This window comes from Falco rusticolus, chromosome 1 (assembly GCF_015220075.1).
Source record: "Falco rusticolus isolate bFalRus1 chromosome 1, bFalRus1.pri, whole genome shotgun sequence".
In the NCBI taxonomy this organism is placed as follows: Eukaryota; Metazoa; Chordata; class Aves; order Falconiformes; family Falconidae; genus Falco; species Falco rusticolus.
In genome coordinates, this window is record NC_051187.1 from 31,891,125 (window position 1) to 31,905,609 (window position 14,485).

The following is a 14,485-nucleotide window of genomic DNA, read 5'->3' on the forward strand; positions in this document are numbered from 1 at the left end:
TTAATCTGTCTGTGCAAGCAGCGCATATCCTTCCTAATTTCAGCAACAACGTCGCTTTTTCACTGGGTCCAGTTTAATAGAGGCTGCAGGGAACGGCCAGAGCTGGGCTGGCTCCGATCTCCGCTCACCAACCTGGAGCGTCCCATCGATGTCACAGAACATCTCTGGGGTAAGCTAGAGGATCAGGCCCATATTTTCATGCAAATGTAATACACTCATGTTACTTAATGCCTATTTATAACAAATCCAGAACTTAGTTCTACTTAACCCGTCTTCAGCGTTTGACACGTGAAATCTGTGAGTCAGAGGACTATATACGGAACTGTCAAAACTTTATTTTTTCCCTCCTCTAAAATCCTGGATTAAATCAGAATCAAACTCCCGCCAGCACCAGCAGCAGCGCTGGGAGGAGCAGGAAGGTGCTGACAAGCACTAAGGCAGCTGGTGATGGAGTAAGGTCTTCTCAAGCAGCAGCATGATGGCAAAACCTCGCAGAAGAGGTCCTGAATTCAGTCACACGCTAGGTCCATCTCTGCTAAGCATCGTCCCATGGACCTGGAGTGATACCTTGGCCTCGTGGTGCCACCTTACCAAGGCTTGGCTTGTGAATGGCCTCCCAGGAGCACATTTTCTACTCAGGTTTTTCCTTCTTTCCTCTGTGAATGGCTGTCTTAATATCTACATGAACCACACCAGCCTGCAATGGGCAAGACCAATTTTGGTCCTAAAAATTGCAAACACATTGAGAGCTGCAGACCTGCAGCTTTTGGAGCTGGCATGTTTTGCTCCACGTGTTTCTTAGAGAAAATGTTTCTTTCAAAATACACGCCATCTAGTCGTCACACGCTGAGTCGTTCTCTCCCTGCACAGTATCACTTCTTCTCGCCTGCCCTTCCTCGGCACACACCCTTCCAGGAGAGAAGGCTTTCACACCCGGCATCTGAAACAACACTGCAAACATCTGATGCTATTTACCTGATTTAACACTTTAAACCTCAACAAAATCAGAGCCAAATATCCGACACTCTACAACCATGCAGCAGAACAGCCTCCTCACACTGAAGTTTACAGTGTGAAATAAACAGTGCCTATCCATCGTTAGAGATGACAAATAGCACAGAAGTAGCTGGTTTTCACCTCCAGGGTGTTTTTCCCGACCCTGCAAGTGCAGCAGCGACGGCCTCTGGGCAGCAGGATGGGGTAGAGGTGGCTCTGTATGGGTACCTGCTTCAAGTTTAAGAGTAATTGGCATTAAGTGAGGGGGAGAGGAGGATGTTGGTTGCCTCCTCCTTACAGTGAAAAGGAGTTACAGCTGTAATTCCAAAGAGGAAATTGGTCATGGTAATTTCCTGCAGATGGGCTTCTTCTGAATTGCTAACACCAAGCAAAATGTGATTGCCAGCAGTGAACTGACTCCTTTGTGGCATTAGAACTCGCTATTTTTTAAAGGTGTCCTTTTAGGAGCAGTTTCCCACCCTTGACTTTGGAAAGCAAAACTTCTTCCCACTGCAGGTTCAGCCCCTCCAGTGGAGCCTAATAACATGGATTTCCTTCCCCTCTCTGTGCTAACTTAGAGACTGCCTCCGACTGCGGCAGGTACACCGTGCTGAGTTACTGCTCCAAAGCTGCCGCCACGGGTGGGAAAACACAGAAGCAAAATAGCTTGAGGATGCGCCACTGCCTGAAGCAAGAAAGAACTCTGAAAATTTCACTGGCCCTCAGGTCAAACCTGGCACACAGCAAGCACTCCTGTCCTGTGGGAAGATTTTAGCTAAAGCAAGAGAAGAGAACGGACTCATGACAAAAAGCCGCGGCAGAAGCTGCTGTCACGCGGGGTCTTGCCTGGCCAGGAACGGGGCTCCTCTGTTGGACGTGGGGGGTTTTGCCTGTGATGTAAGCAAAACTGCCACAAAGTAATGCTCTTAGCAGGGCCTGGCGTTCCCTCAGCAGATTTGGAGGGGACACGGCCATTTACAGCATCAAACCCAAGCAGGAGGCAGGGGTTTTGCTCAGGCGTGGGATGTGCCATGCAACAGGCCTAAAAGTCCGGCAGGGCACTTGGGCTATGGCGAAGCCAAGCTAATAAATCCCCGCTGTGCCCTCCCAGATCCCATTCTTTCCCCGGAAGTCTGTTGGCAAATCTAGATGCTGTGCTGGGAAGCCCCCCGTGCCGGATCAGCTGGAGAGCGCTGGGAGAAGGGGTGGGAAGACTGATTTGTCATGTAGACAGCGCACATCACAGGGGGAGTCGGGGAAGGTAAAGCCCCTTCCCACAGACCCCAACGGCTCCGTGTCAGCTCTGGGCAGAGCTGGGCAGCATGGGAGAGCACAGCAGGTACAGCCTGTTTTAGAAGAGCTGTTTCCAATTAATCATTCCTGATGACCATCCCGTGCAATGCTCTTGATCGGGGCTAAGAACAACCTGATTAGTGGAACACGCTCCACAAGTGGCTTAAAGCAACTGAGGATTGCCTATGTATCACTCAGGGAAACTATTTGAATTAACATTTAAAGGCAATTAATTCAACTGCTGTATGGGTGTTCTGTACCATCTCTATTCACTTTATCTCCTTTTACTCTTCTTTTCCAAATCAAATGAAGGCCACTTGATCTCTGGGTTGGGCGCAGGAGGCAAGCATCCTGGGGGAGCCCACAAGCCCCAAGGAAAGCAGGACAAGCGAAAGAAATCTGCCTGGAGGAAGCGCACACCCAGGTCCAGCCCAGCACGATGCTGATATAGACAGTCCCAGACCTTTCTGTCGCCCCGGTGTTTGCCTTGATGGGAGAGGTTTGGGCACTCTGGGGCATCCCCTTCCAACAGCAATTGCAGCACTGGGCAAGAAACTGGGTGCACCAACTGCTCTCCTTCTGTGACGTTAATGCCCGATTAAGTAGGTGATGGAACGAGACAGTAAAGTGCACAGTCAAAGGCCGGCGGATGACCTGAGGTGGATCAGCAGGGTTTCCCTGCCCCAGCATCAGCCTGGCAGCTGTGCTGCTGGAGCAGAAAGCTTTGGACACAGCAGCGAGCGGGTCTGTGGGACGAGGCAGAGCAGGGCTCCTTCAGCACAACCTCCCTGGTGAAGAGTCAGCCTGGCAAAGCCACTTGCAGCCTTTTTATTTGATTTAGGACATGTCTCCTGGTAATTAGCCTGTCTCGGCCCTGCCGTTTTTCTGAAGCAGAATTTCAGAGCAGCTCACACTGAGAATAGCCCCTTGCCCAGCCCATCGCCAGCACCACAGCCCTTCTCTAGAGAAGGAACAGATTGTTCTCAGCAGTCTGGCCCATTTGCCATTTCTACAAGCTGGCTGGATTTGCTCTTTATTGCCACTCACTCAGCAACTGATCTTTTGCAAGATCGCAGCTATCAGTTGCCTCCCCTCCTGCCAGCCGTTGCTTCATGGCCCTGGCTGCAGGTCCAAGGCCTTACAAGGGACATCAGCTGAGTTTTGTAACCGGCAGTTTATTGCCCAAGAGTTGATTTAAATTAAAGCTTTAGAAAAGAAGATCCCAAGGGTTCGGGCTGCCAACTTCTCTTAGGGTAAATGCGAAGCAACTCCCAAAGAAATGCAGAGGTGGCACTAATCAAAGTCGGGTTATAATGAGTCCTCCTGAGCGTTTTGCTCGGTGTGTCAGCACACATTCCTGGGACTAGTTCAAAGGGAAGCTGCACAGCTCAGAGAAGGGCTGGAAGAGAGAGCCTGTTTCTAACCCTGCTGCTGATGGAGATTTGCCATGGGTTGGGCGTGCAGCAGCGCTCACACCCACCGGCCAGCAGCACCCCGGCGCACCAGTGGTCCTTGCCTTCCCCAGTGGTACCTCCCCAGGCAGGCAGAGGCAGGCTGCCCTGGCCAGGCAGGGCAGAGGGATGCAGAGCAGGCAGGGGATGGCTGCATCCCACTCTTCAGGAGGAGGAGAGGAGCAGGAGGCAGCAGAGCTGAGCCAGTTGCTTGGCAACACCCCTGCAAATCTCCATCCTGTCAGAAAACATTTTTTTTCCAGCAATTCGGATGGGTTTCACAGGTGCAGGATCAGGCCTGGCTGATCAGGTGGTTTTAAGAAACCACACATCGTACCTGGAGGGGCCGCGCATCCACTTTGGCCAGGTCCCAGCCATGCAGCCAGACACGGGCTGTGAAATGCGGCTCCCAATGGGCACTGCACAGCGGGGAGGGCTGCAAGGGGGGTGACAAGGCTTCCTGGGGCTCCTACACCCCCATTTCAGCCTCCGCTCAGGGACCACGATGCTCTGCATCATCCCTGTCCCAGCAAAAGACAAGGGATGGAGCAGTCTCTCGCTCTCCCGTCTGCAGGTAACCCATGAATGGGATGTCAGCCACCTCCGGGGGGAAATGAGCAGCGCTGTGAGCTCAGGTGAGCTGCTCCCCGGTCCTGCGGGCTGGGGCAGGCCCTCTGTTAGCTGCCCCTTGGTGTCTCTGCGCTGGCAGAGAAGCTGAACGAGGCTGATCCTAGTTCCATCTCTGCATCCCTCCATCACTGCAGGAACTAGGCTGTGGCAGCACCATCCCCTGCTCACCCTCGCCAGGCTTTCCTCTGACATCCCGTGCTTTAGCTCTCCTTCAGTCTGCGCCTGGCTTCCTTGAGCCCCCAAATCCAACAGTCACACCTGACCTGAAAACCAGTCTATCTCCCCTGTGACCGTCCAGCATCTGCGGTCTTCTCTCTGCATGCAGAGAGGAAGAAGGAAGGTAGGCCAGGCTGTTCCCAGCATTTCATGGAGAACAGGGACAGGAGGGAGCATCCTCCGAGCAAAGCAGGATGCTGGGGGCCACGCTGGGCTCAGTGGTGGAAATACAGCGGAAGAGGGCAGGAGCTGAGGGAGTGTGAAACAGCCCCAGATCACTGCCAAGCAGGCTGGATCCTGGCACTTAGGGCATTTTGCTCTGCTCCTGCTTGCATTTCCCATGGGAGATGCTCCCAGCCTTGTCACCTGGGAGCAGCAGGAGCCAGCGAGGCAGCAGCAGGTCCTGCGGGAGCTCAGCATCACCATCAGCATCCTGGAGAGGCAGGACGAGCCATCCAAAAGTGCCATTAACCCCTCTGCACTTCGGCATGAGCCGATTTGTGTGGGAGCTGATCCTTCTGTTCAGAGCTAACCAAGAGGGGAATTTCCTCAAAGAAAACAAAATGGTCTCAGCTGGAATTTTCCCCTCACCTACGCTGGCACAACCCCTTCTCCTCCAGTGTGGGAGGGGAACTTGGCCCGCTGATATTATATGCCAAGATTAGATCGGGATAATGATGTACTGTTGGGCTTTCTATAGATTCTCAGGTCACTTTGCAAACATGAATTAATCTTGACAATGCAGCTGCAAGGAAATGGAGGTTTTACTGTTCCTGATTTAAAGGGAGGGAAACTGAGACCCAGGGAGTAAATGCTTTTCGCAAGGTTGCAGAGAAAACAAGCTATGGAAGCTGGGAGTGAAACCAGGGTCTCGAAAGCCTTTCCGCTTCTCGCAGCGCTGCAGAGCGCTCCTTCCCACACAACCCCATTCTGGAGCATCGCTTTACACCAGCCCCAAACGTAAGTCTCTTTTATATTTAGCTCCCAGGTTCTGTAAAGGGACATTATATAACAGACCTCAAGTGTGGCATTTCATAATTTACCAGCTCAACCTGTGCTGCTTCTCGAAACCCGCCTGTGCAGCGTATTCCCCGGCGCAGCGCAGAGCCTTCTCCCACCTCCTTCTGAGCTGGCAAAATATCCCACTGGGCACTTACCTGCAGTTTTAAAATGCTGCGCTGTGCCATCCCCTGGCCCCAGGCCGCCGTGCCGTCTCTCAAGCAATCAGCTCCATTTTCATTGTCCAATTTCTTGCTCCTGCAGGAGGAGGAAAGGACGTAGCTGGACACACTGCTCTCAGAGGGCAGGCGTAGCCCTCGCCAGCGGGAAATCCTCTGCTGGGTTGCAAAATGGCCCAACGGGCTCTGAAGTCCCCAGGAGGAGGTGGGAAGGGACAGCACCCAGGCACCTTTGCCCAGCTGGGCTCTGCAGGGAGTCCCACCCATTTCTCTGGCAAAAACTGGTGTCCCCAAAGCTGGGGCTGAGTGAGACGATGCAACCAGCAGTCAGCACCGTGCAGGGATGGCCCTGCTGCCAGACAGTCCCTGTATCCCTGCTGCTCTCACCCCGGGCACGCCAGGAGGACTGTGGACACCCATGCTTCAGGAATGGGGGCTTTACGTCCTGGGATGCACCCCCCAGGGAGAAGCAACCCAGCCCTGAAGCTCCAGAGGCCACACGGTGTCTGATGCTCAGTGCTCCCGACAGCCCGTCTGGCCCTCTCCAGATCTGCCGCTCCAGTCCAGCGCAAGAGCCGACGCTTTGGGAAGGCCCCGCATTGCCACACACACTCGTCCCCACGTGTGTTGTCTTTCTCTGACCGATGGCAAGTTAAGCACGGACGCACCGCAGCGGGAAGAGCGTGTTGCTTAATGGTGAGGGCTCAGCCTGCTCTCCTCTGCCTGCAGTAAACTGGTACTGCTGGGCTTCCAAGAGAGATTTTCCAGCAGCTCCTCTGCTCCGGCAGCGAGCATCCTCCCCGGACACAGGTGGTCCTGCCAGGGGACACAAGTCTGCCCCGGCACAGAGTAGAGAAGGCAAATAGGAAACCACAACAGCATTGCTCCCTTTTGGCACTGTGGCACAAGCCCGGTGTGCCGGCAGCCCACAGACCCCTGCTCCATCCCTGTGTTGAAGCTCCTCGGTGCTCTGAATGTCTGTTGACTGGTGCAGAGTTTGGAAATCTGTGTAAAGTGTAAAGGCAAGGAGGGAAACCCCAGGGTACCAGCTTTTAGGATGCAGCCCTGACGGGTGCCAGCATCCAGCTGGGGAGGCGCATCGTGAGTTAAGCACCGTTGCAGGGCTGACACCTCCAAGGTGAGTTGATGCTGGCAGGGCAAACTCGATTGACGGTGTTTCTGGCTTAAATCCTTGCCTGCAGGCTGAGGCAAGAAACCACGTTAAGGAATATTAGCTTCTTCCTCCAAAAAACAAGCACTTAACTCCCGGATGATTGTAGCATTCAACATCTGCAATAAACAACAGAAAGGACTTGGGGTGTGACTCAGAGAGGGATGAGGAAATCGCCACAAAATTCAAATCCTGAGCTGAAAATACTACTTTACTAAAAATACACGTCCAGCCTGTTTCAGTGCCTGAGACTGTCTCCACCCTGGGAGGCGAGTTTCAGTCACACCACTGAATATCATCAGCAAACAAGTCGTTTCAATCAAAGTGCTGCCGAGTAGCACATTATCTACATGTTTCATATATGCCTACCAATTCATCAGGGTTGCTCAAACTCTGCCTTTCCCAGCCAGCCCCAGGCCAGCAGAGCTGCTTAGACACATGCATTAATAAGGAAGGAGAAAAAAAAAAAAAAAGGAGGAAAGAAAAATAAGGAAAAACTCCTTGGAAAATATGAATGGATTGTTTCCTCTTTTTTAATTCGTTTCCCCCCCCCCCATTTTTTTTATTTATTTTTTTTTAAGTAGAGGGCATTAGGCCAAGCTGGCACAAGGTCACCTTTCCCACCATCATCCCGGCGAGGCGACGAAGCCTGCCCAGAAGTCAATCCCCACCGCTCCCTCTCCCGCTCTGCACCCAGCCACAGCCACCTGGTCCAGCAGAACGGCAGGGACGGAGCCTGCCCACCGACCCCCACCCCCCCCCCCGGGATGGAGGGCTGCCCACCGCCCGGCCCCGCCGGCAAAGTTCCCCCTGCCACAGACCCACGGAAAAGTAGCCGCCAGCGTTTTGCCTTTCCATAACGGTCTGCGCGCACCCGCAGGTCCCCAGCGTGCCGTAGCGGGGAACGCTGCCCAGCCCCGGCGCCGAGCGCCCTAATCCTGCCCAGCCACAATGCCCGAGCTGAGCAGTCGTGGCCAGCCGGCCGGCCGCGCTACCTGCGGTACTTTTCGGGTCGCCTAGCACAGATGCGGCACGGGATCCGCTTCAAAGCCAAAATGTATGAAAGGCTGGAACTGTTGCTGCAGCACCGGAGCCCCAGAAATCGCACTCCCATTTGTTTACTCCCCTACGAAGCGTGCTACGTCTTAAACTCCGTAATATCCTACAGGGATGAACCCATTTCATGTCCGTGTCAACCAGCCTTTCGGCTTCTGTAGTAGAGCCAGGCTGGGTTTCATCCCATGACGCTGGGCGAGCTATTGTGTTAATTAGCCGCCTCCCCGCGACCGCGGTGCCTATTTAAGGTCACGGGCTGCCAGCACCCCCCGACCAGCCTCCCCCCGCCCGCGTTAACAAAGGACTTACCGTTACCGCCGAGGGCACCACGGCGGGGCACGGCGGCCGGGACCTGCCCAGCGCCACAAAGGCGCCCCCCGCCCCCGCGCCGCAGCCCGCCCCGGTCCCGCACGCCGCCGGCCGGCCCCGGCCCGCGGTAACAATGGCAGCGCGGCGGGGCTCCGGCCGGCGCCGCTCCGCCCGCCCCGGGCTACCGCGCCCCCGCCGGCCCCGGGCAGCGGGGAGCGGGCCGGCCCCGCCGCGGCGGGGGGGCGACAGGCGGCGGGGACACTTGGCGGCCCGCGGGCACCTGCGGCTGCGCTCCGCGGGCGGGCACCGCCACAAACTTGGCGGAGCGGCGCGGGGGGCCGCGCTCCCCGCAACTTCATCCCGCGCAACTTCCCTCCCTCCCGCCGGGGCGGAGCGGCGGCCGCCCCCCCGGCCCCGCTGTCACCTCGGGGGCGGCGGGGCGGGGGCCGGGCGGCTCCATCGCCGCTAGCGCTGCTCCATGCTCCCGGGCGGCGCCGAACAAAGAGCGGCGGCGGCGGGGATCAATTTCTGATACCTATCGATGGGGAAGGGCGGGCGGAGGGAGGGCGGGAGCGGGCGGGGGGGGGCGGCCGCCCGGATCCCCCCCCCGCCGCCAGCCCCGCGGCCGCCGCCGCCGCCACCAACCTGGAGCCGGCGGACATCAAACCGCGTCCGGTACCGAAACATCGATCCCACGTCGGCGGCCATCTTGGGGGAGCCCGGCGGCGCGGAGGGGCGCGGAGCGGCGCGGAGGGGAGCGCAGCACAGCGCAGCGCAGCGCAGCGCCCGCCGCCGCGCCCCGCGGGGAGGGACGGGCCGCCCCCCTCCCCGGCACCGGAACACTCCCCCCCCCGGCTCCGGGATCCCGCCGGACCTCGCCGGGGAAGGGGCGCAGCACCTCGGCGCAACGATCCCCCCCCCCCCCGCCCCCCCCCCAATAAATCAGTATTTTCTTAAAGCAGCGCTTTAAGAACCCGGCTCAGCGGTTGGGCTTGAGGGTCTCCAAGGTCTTTCCCAGCCGCAATTGGCTCCGTGACACCCAGTGCCGCAGGAAGGTGGGAAACGGCCACCCAGCAGCCACCCGTCAAACTTTTTCAGCGGGGGCTGGGTTTTTCTCTTGCCCTCCCTTAACCTGACACATCCAGCACCTTTGACCCTGGTGGGAGTTGCTCCAGCAAACGCGCTCCAGGAAAAATCCCAACGTCCAGGCCACGTTCGGGCTCTGTTTTTAAATTAACGTGCCTGGGCACGGAAGAATTTGACCAACTTCATCGGAGAGCAGCCAGCAGCGCCTGGGCACTACCAAAACCTGGCCAAGAAATACCCCCGTGGCTTTCCTACCCCAAAACAACCCGAATAACTTCCCACCTCTGCCCCACAGCCTGTCAAACCAACTATGCAATGTTAATTGAGCTTTGAGTGTTAATTCCCTTTGCCCAGGGGCAAGCAGCCACCCCACCCCACCCACCTCCCGCCGTGCTTGCACCAGAGGGACCCCAGCATCACCGGCCGTGACTCGCTTTTCAGCGGAGAAGGGCTGAGCTGCCCCTTCGGGTACGTTTTGCAGCGGGTATTTGCAGACCAAGCAAGTGCAGCGTTTTAATATTCCTGCTAAGGAGCAGGTAACACCCCAAGCTGTTGTGCAGACACGTGCACGCCTCTGCGCATGGAAGAGCCCAGGGCTCCTGCCAGGTGGTGACACAAACCCACAGCCCTTCTCTGGTCCCCAAGGCCCAGCGTGGGGCAAGCTGCCCACCCCCCACCCCCCCATGGAGGGGGATGCAGCCTTGCAGCGTTGGCCCAGGCTCACCAGCCCCGGGCACTGCTTTGCCTCTGAAGCTGCGGGGAGGCTGAGGGCAGCACGCAGTAGCCCCCTGGCTCACCAGCGTGCTGCTCCTCCCATCTTACCCGTCACCGCTTGCCACGGCGGAGATCCCAGTGGAGGAGTTGGAGGGGCTGGAGGAAGATGGTCAGCCATCCCGGCAGCCTCCACTACCCGTGCACATGGATGCCAGCAAAGCCAGGACAAGCACTCCTGCAGCTGTCACTCGGGGTCTTCCACCATCCCAGCCCCAAAGCTCTTGGCTCCTCTCACTGCCGTGGCTCTTGTGGCACTGGAGCCTCTCCCTGCACATGGCTGGGGAGAGAACAGCATCCCCCCCATCCCGGGGCTTGGCCCCACCTGGCAGCTCAGGTATCATCCTGCTGACGTTACTTGCATTTTGCAGAACCCTTGGAATTCCAATAAAAAGTATAGCTGGAGTTCAGAAGATACTGAAGAAGAGGAGTAGCCTTCAAACCGCACCCGGCTCTGCGGGTGCTTCTGACAGGTCTGCTCCTTCCCTTCTCGCCATCTGAAGCTCACCGGCACCAGGAAAACTGTCCAAAAGGGTAAGGCAGACACCCAAAGTGACCTTGGTACCACGCTGTAGCACAAGCGGCTAGGAAATGATCTCTTCTTTCTCATCTCTTCCAGTCAGAGAAACTCAGAGCTGCTCACAATCCCACAATTGCAAAACGCCTCAGGCAGAAGAACGAGTGAACAGAAAATCAAAGTTCAAAGAAAGGATTTGCAAGAGCCAAGACAGCTTGTGTTAGAGAGAGCCTGGACACTCCCAAGACCCCCGCTCCAGCTCCTTCCCCACCTCCAGAGCTGGCTGGAGAAGTGGGCTCCCGCGGCAGGTCCTGCTCACAGTGCAGCAACAAAAGCACCCGGCCCGCCTGGAACTGGTGAAGCCCAACGCAGTTGCAAACACTCAGCTGAAACCTCAGCACCACTGGCATCAACAGCAAACTCCATGGATGCACCAAGACCCCAACCATCACCAGCCTCTGCACTGTCCCTGCTGGAGTGCACCCAAGTCAAGCACCCAGCTTTGCTCTGGAAATAAATAGATCCTCTCTCAGCCCCCACAACCACAAAAACCAGAAAACCTGAGCCCCCTGGAAGGCACTGAGATTTGTAATGAGGTTGGGTCTGCTGGTGGTGCCAGGCAAGTGTCTCACCTTTGGCTTAATGAGGCTGCAATTAGCCAGCAGTGAGAGCACCAGCTGTGCAAGGCGGGGATCCCTCCAGGGGAATTCATTTCCATCCCTCCATCCCTCTCTCAGGGCCCTGCACAGGGCGGGGTGGGGGGTGGGGGGGTGGGGCTTGGTCTTGGGCTTGGTCTTGGGCTTGGGCTTGGGCTTGGGGTTGGGGTTGGGGGGTGGTGCTGGTGGTGCTGGTGCTGGTGGTGGTGGTGGTGGTGGGTGGTTACAGGTGGGTCAATAAACCCAGGTGGGATGGATGCTCTTAGCTGAGGTGAGAGTTGGTTTCTGCTGTTTGATGCCAAGGTGTCAAGGTGTCCTCCCCTTGGGGATGGCTCAATCTGTTCATGACCAAGATGTTCCAGGTATCTGCTGTTGGGCACCATCAGAGACAGGTCGCACCAAGGGGACCTTCTCCCCGCACCCACAAAGCTGATCTTATGCCCATACATCACTGCCCCACTCTGCTGCTGAGGGAACAGGGGAGCCTGCTCGTAAGTCAGAAATAGATCTAACGGCATCTTTGGTGAGCAAATTAAATTGTGGGCTTTGGAGGAATGTTTCTGTTTGGCCAAATCACTATTAAATCGATGGGAGCCGTAAGGAAGAGGAGAGGGGCTGTGCCCTGTGCCACACAGAGGGATGGAGAGGTGCAGGGCAGCACCCTCCATCCCTGCTCCCCCTGTGTCCCCGTGTCCCCTTGGGCAGCGTCCCTCTGGACCCCGGGGAACCCCGGGGGAGCAGGGGGAGCCCGGCCCCACCGCCCACCGCCCCTAAGGGCTCGCCCGCCCGGGGGAGGGCTGCGAGGTGCGGGTTAATAAATCAGTTTGTCTCCAGAAGGGTTTGCTTTGTGCGCCTGACAATAGCCCGTTGTAAATGGCAGCCTCTTGCCTCCTCTTCTGAAAGGCTTTTCATTAAAATATGGAAGGGGCTTTTCTGTGTACTTTAAACAAAAAAAAAGAAAAGGATTTCAGCATACTCCCATTTCAGGCATTTATTCTCTCCTTCCTGACATCTGCGATCCACATGGTAGGTCCTTTGTGCGGTGATCTGGCCCCGGTAGGTGGCCGAGGGGTGATGCTGGCGCAGGCCAGCGGTGACGGGCCAGCGGTGACGGTGACGGTGAGCCTTATCCCAAGGATGGGCAGGGGGATGGCAGGCGCCACACCAAGGGACAGCAGCGCCATCAGGTCCTGGGGCTGGCCAGGAGCTGGGGCCCAGCTTCAGCCCGGGGCACAGAGCAGAAAGACCCTCATGGGGACCCAGAGGGCCACTGCCGGAGCCCTGCTCCCATCCCATGAAGCAGCATGGCCCTGTCAGCTGTCACCAAGCGGAGCTGGGTCCTGGGGTCTGGAAGACCCTGGCAGGGGCTCCCCTGCCTACCCCGTGCCCCCTGCAGCAGGGTCTCTGCCTCCTGCAGCCGAGAGGCCAGGGTCAGCCCAGCGATGCCAGCGATGCCCGGCTCTGCCTGGCCCAGGGAGGCAGGAGCCATGCTCCGTAGCGGGGCACCAGCTGTTCCAGCCTCTGTGCCGTGCTCTCCCAAATGGTTTGAAGTGTTGCACAGCACGGCAGCCCATCACCGCGGCTGCTGTAACTTCATGGCAGCCTGCCCTCTCCCTCCTACCCTTCTCCCTGTCTCGCTCCTCCCTGCACCTCCCCCTTCTGCTCCTTTCCCTTCTGTCCCTCCCATTCCCTGCCCTCTCCCCTCATCCCTCTTCCCCTGCCCCTCTCCCTGCCCTCGCCCCCCACACTGTCCTCTCCCCCTGCCCCTTTCTCCCTGCCCCTCTCCCCAAATTTCTTCCTGCCCTCACCCCTCTCCCTGCTTTCTCCCTTCCCTGCCTTCTCCCCTCCCCTCTCCCTGCCTTCTCATTTCCCCTCTCCCTGCCCTCCCTCTCCCCTTGCCCCATCACCTCTCCCTGCCCTGCCCTCTCTCCCCCTGCCCCCTCCCCTCTCCCTGCTCCCCCATCTCCCCCTGCCCCCTCCCCTCTCCCTGCCCTGCCCTCTCCCCCTCCCCCTCCCCTCTCCCTGCCCTCCCATCTCCCCCGACCCCTCCCCTCTCCCTGCCCTCCCATCTCCCCTGCCCCCTCCCCTCCCCCTGCCATCCCATCTCCCCTTTGCCCCCTCCCCTCTCCCTGCTCCCCCATCTCCCCCTGCCCCCTCCCCTCTCCCTGCCCTCCCCTCACTCCCCCTGCACCCTCCCCTCTCCCTGCCCTCCCATCTCCCCCTGCACCCTCCCTCTCCCTGCCCCCCATCTCCCCCTGCACCCTCCCTCTCCCTGCCCTCCCATCTCCCCTGCCCCCTCCCCTCTCCCTGCCCTCCCATCTCCCCCGACCCTTCCCCTCTCCCTGCCCCGCCGGGGACCAGGCAGCGCCCGCACCGCGCCCGCTACAATGGCGCCACCTGGCGGCGGCCGCCGCGCTGCAGCGCGTCCCAGCGGGCCGGGGCGGGGGCGCACGGGGGGCACTGCGGGGGCTGGGGCGGCACCCGAGCGGGACACTAAGGGACAGGGGGGCGCAGGGGGGCACAGGAGCGCAGGCTGAGCCGCCTCGGGGGGCACAGCGCCCCTCCGCCTCCCCTCGGTGCCCACCGCAGCTCCCGCAGCGCGTGCACTGAGCTGTGCCTGGCCTCAGCCCTCGGTGCCCCCGGGTGCCTGGGTCCCCCCACCGGCCACGCTTCTGCCGCGGCTACTTATTTTCAGGCACATGCCCCCTACAATTAGCACATGCGCTTTAATTAATTTGCCTTTTTGACTGCTTTGCCCAAATTATCTCGACTACGGTGCGTCTGGGCGTGCGCATGGCAGATAACGCTGCTATTTCTGGCTCGGGAGGCCAGCACAGCTGCATCGTCCTGGGGCCACATCCCGCGCCCAGCACGGGGCACATCCCTGGGACAGGCCACAGCCCAGGGATGGGGGTATTCTCCATCCTCGTCCCCGTGACCTGCCTTGTCCCCGGCCCAGCCAGCCCCTGGTTTTGTGGGTGGCAGCTCTTCCCCAGACCCCTGAGCTGGGCAGATCCTCCTGGTTATTGCCGCAGTCCGAGTGAAAATGGAGCTCAATCAGGCAAAGATGCTAAATTAAGTCTGTTTGGAACAAGCTGTTAAACATGCAAACCTTCTGAACACGAAGGAGAGATGGATAAAACCCTCCCAGAGCT

The 14,485-nt window shown here is 58.4% G+C and overlaps 1 long non-coding RNA gene across 2 annotated transcripts; it reads right to left on the reverse strand.

Annotated features, from left to right (window-relative positions):
- Positions 1-5,528: 5,528 nt before the first annotated feature.
- On the reverse strand, positions 5,529-9,098 carry LOC119142508. 2 transcript variants are annotated; one of them, XR_005102310.1, is made up of 2 exons: positions 8,946-9,098; positions 5,529-7,054 (listed from the first exon to the last, which is right to left on the reverse strand). It is a non-coding gene; the product is annotated as an uncharacterized LOC119142508 (long non-coding RNA). The 2 variants fall into 2 exon arrangements; XR_005102309.1 differs by lacking the exon at positions 8,946-9,098 and adding an exon at positions 8,301-8,832.
- Between the last annotated feature and the right edge of the window lie 5,387 nt (positions 9,099-14,485).